Here is an 8,024-nt window from a genome sequence, read left to right as displayed (position 1 = left end):
GGTGGGCAGTCCCAGCATACGATATTAAATCGTTACACCACTCCCTTTTTTATTATTTATTTATAGAAATTTTACAAAATACTCACCTGGGCTTATATATACCGTTAATTTGAATATATTGACTTATCTCACAAAAACAAAAGGTGAAAATAATCATAACTGTAACAAATTCAACCTCAGGTCAAATTATCATTCTCAAACAAATCGCATACAATGAAATAGAGATAACGAGATTATTTTGAGATTTAGAAGGCCGATGACTGGAGATGGGACGAGATTAGATTCGATTTTTTTAAAGTTCCAAATTTATTTTGTATATATCATTCTACATTGATGTTTTAAACATGATGTATTTCATACTGCGCCTAACTATATTTTAGTGACTCTATCTTTTTGGTTGAAAAGTTAAGGTAACGCGAGATGTGAAAAACTGAGAAACCGCAAAATATTTCACATCTTTTTATATATCCAAAGTTAAATGGAGCCAACCCGCCAAAATAAAATAAAAATCAGACGCGGTCCGAATTGAATACTTGAAAGGTCCGGATTCGGACCGCGGTCCGACAATTGAGTAGCCCTGGCCTAGCTAATGAGCGCGGTCGAGCATGGATAGACTCATTAACTGGCTTATCATGTTGATTATCCATAAACAAAAACATAATAATCGTCACGCTAATAACCGAATTGCGTAAGTCATTTTTGGCGATTTTAGTCTTATTTCGGTGGGTGTGCAGAACGTGTTATATTATTGAAATATATATTTTTAAACATAAAAATTAATGTAATTAAAAACTGATTAGCTATTTTCGGGATTAGACATTGTAGATACTGAAAATTACATTCGTTTTTGGAATGTTTAGTTTTCAGGACTGGTGCAAATAGTAAAGTTGCAAAATTGCGTATGTCCCCAAGTCATAGACACATTTCTGCCTAAGTCACAGTGCGCCATTATGACGTCACTCAACTGAGTCATACAAATTAACTTTAATCCGGTTACGATCAAAAAATTGAACCATGGCAAATTATTGACTCTCAATGACATAACAACATCATTAGGAAGTTTTTTACGTTTTTCTCAAAACTGCTAAAAATGACTTACGCAATTCGGTTATTAACTTATTAGCGTGACGATATAATATTATTGTCCATAACATCCTTGTTGATAAAACAGTCCGGTCTAATCTAACACATGGCTCATCAGTATATATATATAATAGAACAAAAATATAACCTCACAATTTTTATACCAACAAAACTGCTGTTTTCCAACCATTGATGGGGCGCCATCATAGTTATTTCCGAAAGTTTCGCCAAAGACAAGTCAAGACGCTTGATCGTTTCCCTCACAGCTCCCAACAGACTAGCCTGCCTCTAGTAATACCCCTAATAGGGACAATGGCTGCGAGCTCTGCAGTAATTTCAAAATCTTATTAACTCCCCGCAAGAAGATCGCCAACTGAGCAGTAACCTTGATGTCAGTGTTTTCGTCAAGCGTCAAGGAATACGATGAAAATTATCTTGCCTTTGCAATCAAAGTTTCCGCTAAAGAGTTCTCAAGCTCTTCGACATGACGAGTTATGGTCTGTCTTGACAGGCTATTTTTGCAAACACCTCTTTTATTTCCAGACGTAAAACATTGCCAACTTGAACAATACATAATTTACATTCCTTAACGAATTCTCAATCTGAGAATGGCTTCGATTGTTTTGCGATAACGTCATATAGAGTAGTGAAAGACCAAGTGTGTAAACGGCTATGTTACCTTTATTTATCGATATCTCCTCCCAGTTGGTTTCGATTCAAAATGGCACTAATGGCTCGTTTGAAAGGGCTAGCAGAGCGCATTTCGGAAAAATAAACAATTCATTTGTATCACACTTTTGTATATTACGTCACTCGAAATATAGTTTCCTCCAATTTTTTTTTTATTCAATTCTGAAAAATAAAACGCGGGCCACTCGAAACGCTAATCCCATACCCCACATGGACTGCTAACTGAATGTGTTCGGCCTATGATAAATCCGTTTATCGACTTTCCTCTCCCCCTGATAAATATGTAAATCCCATCCTAATTGTGTGTGGCGGTACTGCGCGTTTGAGACCTAGAATAAAAAATATTTTGTTTTTCTTTAATGTAAGATGGGAATAGGGTTGCCAACCGTCCTTTATTTCAAAGAACAATCTTTTAATTAAGCTTTTCGGTCCTTGTCCTTTTTAGCATTTAAAAAATATGCTAATTGTTCTTTATTCTTTCCAACGTCGTTTTTCCCGATAGTTATAGTACTGTGTTTGATATTGTGAAGTACTTAAAAAATCGCCTCCGTTTATGTATTTGCGAGCTTTTATTTATTCTATCTAGTTTCGCTTTGGGCCGGCTCAAATAGCCAAAGAAATAACAATTTTATCAACATACCAAATATTTTACATCAATTTTCCGAAAATGGCCACACCCCAAGATTTGAGAAATTCTAGTTCAATAATTGAAAATTTTGCGTATAATTGGTCTCTATGACGTCCACAATTCAACAATGCGTGGCGTGTTCCACAATTGCTGAAGTCAGCAAATGGTCAGAATAAATATAACTTTGGGAATTATAAACTTATGCAACTGCAAAATTAGAGCTTGTTTGAGTCAATGTTAAAAACATTATGTGAAAAACACATGACGATTTTTTTAATATATCTTTTTAGATTGTATATAACTTTTATTTCATTGTTTTATATTGTTCTTTCCTGCAAGTTACAAAATAAATGATGACGATAATCTATGTCCTTTATTGAATCTTTTCATAGTTGGCTACCCTAGGTGGGAATAAAAAACATTTACCTAAACTGGAAATAGGAAAATCCTATTGGCATCATAGGTATTAAGATTTTCTGTCTAATCTTTATAGATTTTGTTTTTCCATGCTGTTATAAAATATACTTAATTATCTTCACTATGATAACATTCGGGACAACAATCAACTACAAGGAATAGAAAAACGACGAATTTTTGATATTAAATATGCGGAATACAATATATATAATTTATATATGAGTAGGCTTACCATACGTCCCGCTTTAGGCGGGACAGTCCCGCTTTTTAGCGTCTTGTCCCGCCGTCCCGACCAGTCAGCCAAAAGTCCCGCTTTGTCGTTCAGCCACCCAGCATAATACACGAACATTACCAATTAACATGTTCTCGTTATTGTTGTTGCTATGTAGCGCAGCGCTAGGCTACTTGCTGAAGGTGAACGCGTTATTTTGTTTGTTTCGTTGTTTCCCGCTAACATTTTTAGCGAACGTATCACAAGTAACATTGAACAACGTCTTTTTGAAGAAGGTGTCATCCACAGAAAAGCATGATTGGCGAAGTAAATTCTCAATGCTTGAAAACGCCAGGCTATTTTACTATTCTTTCTTTCTTTTGCTGTACATAAAAAGTTGAAATTCGAATTATTTGTATTGTTAGCGTCAATTCCTTTCTATTTTTCGAACTGAACCCGATATTTAGACAGAGAATTTGCGCATGAACTCTCGATGACAATATGGCTAATGAAGACAGCCGGGATGATTTAAAAAGTAACCCTATGTAGTAAAATCGGAAAATGTGAAGTTACAAAATCCCAGTAAAGGGTTCGTTGTCTTTGGAGGCGTCCCGCTTTAAAGTCACAAAAATATGGTAACCCTACACATAACGAACTTAACACTTCGCTATTTCAACGATCCTACATATAGATTATGAGCAAACCGGTACGTAACATTATGTACTTAATTTTATATTGCCACGAGATAATCAACAAACAAATACCAGTATGTTTTAATGTCGCTTAGTTATCCTGTATGTCTGCCAGTTGTTGGATATTCCCAAAATATCGGACGATGACGACATATTTGTATCATTTCAATTCGACCAAAGTTTAAAAAAGCGCTGGTGCGTATAGAATGTTACGTTAGGACTTGGTAATGATAGTCAGTTATCTAAATTACATCAATAAAATGAAAATCAATTTCCCACCCGACAAGATTTTTAATACTCTTACAATTTTAGGAAAATTCTCGTCAATATAATTCAATAGGTAATGTCGTTAACTGAATAATAGATGGCTACTCTTTCAATTAAAAAAACTCCTGAAAATGATTTGGAGGACAACAATATGTGGCCAATAATTATTGACCTAAAACTGTTATATTGGAAAAATCTAATGTGCTGGAATGCGCAATTACTACTACAGATTTTACCGAACTTCTCTCGTGATTCAATAATAGTGATATTATATATTTTTGCGATAAAATCAATCATATTTATATAGTTATATAACAGATGACTGATAGTTATATCAAACGATAACTGGAAGGTGCGACCAAAAATATGCAAACTGTGAACAAAAGAACTAATGCTATGCTAAGATTCAGTTAGATGAGTCATTCTCTCCAGATCGATTTGACGTCAAACTAAGGCTAATTATTTTCATATACGTAATAAAAAAGCGAACGCATTTCATGCGTAGTATAATCACTTCGCTGAAATAATGAGATTATGATACCTCATAATGAAAATATTATATATGTTTATCTGCTCGTGACCTGTGACCTCTCTTAAGGTTCATTTTTGATCATAGTTTACGCATTATTGTCATGTAATTTAGTGTATCGTTTACCGATGGTTTTGAATAATCTGTTGCATTCCTATTCTGAACCCTAATTCTTGAAGATTGATAGCTAAATTATTACGTCACACTTACATGGCCCGCCTGGTCCCCTGGTCCAAAAACCTTGTCCACCCTTGCTTTATCCTAACCAGGTTAGTTAAATAACTTGACTTGACTCATGCAACGAATGGTATCTTGAGTAAGACCGTGACCCGTCCCAATGACATTTCTCGTGGTGACTACCCCGAGCTTTTGAGCTGGGCTTTTTAGAGCCAGAGTCATCTCTTCCCAACTCCGATCACTTCCTCTTTTACCCATTTCCAAAATATCGACCATATATAAAACATTTGGATTCATATTAGTTTGTTACCGACACCACATTTTAGCCGGGAAACTTGATACTGGCAAGCTTTATTTGGCTTCAGTTGGGAATCTCGACTCCTACTCACGATTTAGGAAGATTTAAAATTAGGCTTCAGAGAGAGAGAGAATATATTTGAAAGAATGTTTGAATCCCAAATTGGCTCCAGAGTTCAGAAAATTTCCGAGGTATATATTAGCAAAGTCAACTCCGACTATACATAGCGTATATACTATGAATTTTTTCCCCCGAGCATCGATTTCCTCGTTCATTTCCGTAACAATTGCAAATCAGCAATAACTTTACAATGATGTAACCAGAGCCATTATATCAATAGGTCGTTTAGTTAAATTGATGTTGTTGTTCGAAAAATAAGAAGGATTTGACGTTAACGATACCGGTACAAATAATTCGAATTTAGACTAATTAGTATTGGTTTTACTTTTTTTTTTTTTTTTTTTTTTTTTTTTCTTATTTACGGATCAGGACGACAAGTCTGGAATTCAGCCCGAATGCCTTTTTACCCAGATTATGCCGACGGAAGTTTTATGGATCAAATCTCTCTGCCATAGAGATCACCATTTTATGTACCACATAAAGAGGTAGACTTCCTTTCATCACATCCGCTATTTGTGAGATGGTATAATCGAATTTTGTTGAGTTTAATGCCATCAACTGGGCGTTTTAATACAAGTGATTTTTGAAGGCCGAAATAAATGTCCCAGAGTAATAATTTGATTTTGTGGGTCCGAATTTTTACTCACTGTTATTTTTTCTTTTTTCCAACTAACTTAACTTCCAAGAAAGTTGAGAAAGAGGAATCGGATGATGTGGTGTCGTCACGGTATCTTTTATTGTCCAATTTTGGTTGAGTTGAGTCCGGAGTCTTTGGATTTGATTTATTGTATTCAAGGTTGGCTGGGGCTGAGGATATTTCGTCCGGTGTGCTGTCGAAAACGGAAGTTGTTGATAAGTCACAAGGGTCGATGTTGTGTAGCATTACCTTCACGTAGGCATTTCCTTTTGATGTAGGGTGGAAAGGTGTGTTGCCTATCGTTGAAGTCTGCTTCAACCTCGATGACTGCCGGGTTGGTTTTTGTCGTAGTTGATTAGGTGGAGTCTACAGAGGGCTCAACACGTTTCCCGGATCTTCGCACTCCGACCAGTTACTAATCTGCTTTAGGTCATTAGAACCGGTGGAAGAGGAAAACTCTTGTAAATCCGAGGCCAAATCAATTTCCGGTATCCTATTGTCAAGCATGCTGTTAGTTGTGGTGCCGTTCGAGGTATTTCCCATAGTAATTTCAGGTAGTGAGACATCTTGGTCGATCGTGGCTGGTATATCCGGTGTGTTTTGAGCAGTCGATGAAGGTTGTACGTCGTTTTGATCATTTTGTTTGCGTAATTCCGAAATCTTTGTTGATGTCATTGCAGGTTGTGTGACACTATTGTTGTTCACACGTTGTATATTCAAATGAGGTGGGTTTGCCGTCTCCAATCTTCTACGTCGTGGAATTGTCCATGTAGGTAGAGAAAGAGATGGAAAGTCTTTCTTTTTTGATGGGCAGTCTTTCTGAATATGACCCACGACATTGCAGTAACGGCAAACGGCTTCACTCTCGCACTCGGTGTAGTTGTGTCCTGCCTGCAAGCATCGTCCGCATGTTGGTACGTATAACTCTCGGGGTAGGTAGGTTTTACATCTGTTCCCACCAATTACCACATAATCGGGTAAACGGTCCCTTTTAAAATTTTGAATAAAAAAGGTAGTATGACCATTATATATAGACGTACCTTTATTAAACCTAATTATATGCAATATTTAGCCTAGGAGTATTCTATTGAAAATAGATCAGAACTATTAAAAATTTGCTAAAAAAGCCATGTCAAAATTGATGTACCAGATTAAGATCGTTGTATTTACTCTCACATCTCAATAAAATGGTGAACAACACAGAGACAGGGTATTGGACTAGTTATAGATGGACTAACGTTGAATTACTGCGAGATGCGAAGTTGACCAATAGATATGACAACATCATAGCACGAGGCTATTGTTTAGCAGTAGAAGAAAGCAATCTCGGCCGATAATGGGCGAAAGGCATACTTCTATATATAATATAGCATTGTTGTATTTTGTTAAAAATACTTTAAAAAGCGCGTTGCGTTATTGAACATTACGCCATATTAGTTTTACACACTGCGATACGTTATATCACAAGCATGGTCGTCATAATTTCAATGAGTCAGTGCAGTTACCGTCATATTTCCAGAAATTTGATCACATCTGCATGGTAACCCCTATCATTAAAAAAATATTACCAGAGCATGTGAGTTTGTTTATACCTCACAAATTAGAGGAAATACGCGCTTTAACTGAAATTTACAGTGTTACACTATACCGTTGGATAGATACGCCTCGCGCTAGGAATTTTTACACATATATACCGTATTTGCTCGTTTAAAAGCCCGGGCGCTTATTTTTTTAAACATACTCACTAACCGGGCCCTTATTCAAACCGGCTCTTATTCAAGCAGGGGCGCTTGTTATTTTTAAAGTAAAACTACACACAAAAATACCGGTAGATAAGATCGATCGTTCGATCGATCGATCAGGGCGGGTATTCAAGCACCGGCCCTTATTTATTTTTATGTCCTGTTCACACGGGCGGCTATTCAAACGGGCCCTTAATCAAGACCGGGCGTTAAAACGAGCATTTACGGGTATATATGATAATTAGGAAAAGGGCAGACGGGATACCTGGTGGGTGGTTTTAATACGTTAGAAAGAGAAAATTCTATTATACCAGTTTTTAGGAACTAAGCCAGAAATGAGTTTTTCAATTTAATTACTGCTACCGTACATGTCATGATTGAAAGTTTACAAATATATATTTAGAATCCTTATTTGCTTTCCACCGTACCGTGGTCTCTAATAATGTCATTGACTGATAATTTGATCACATTCCTGTAAGTTTGTATTTTCACTGATATAACGAGTAAATTAAAATTGTCAGAAAGTACACATT

Source organism: Styela clava, chromosome 5 (genome assembly GCF_964204865.1).
Source record: "Styela clava chromosome 5, kaStyClav1.hap1.2, whole genome shotgun sequence".
Classification (NCBI taxonomy): domain Eukaryota; kingdom Metazoa; phylum Chordata; class Ascidiacea; order Stolidobranchia; family Styelidae; genus Styela; species Styela clava.
This window is presented reverse-complemented; position numbering follows the sequence as displayed.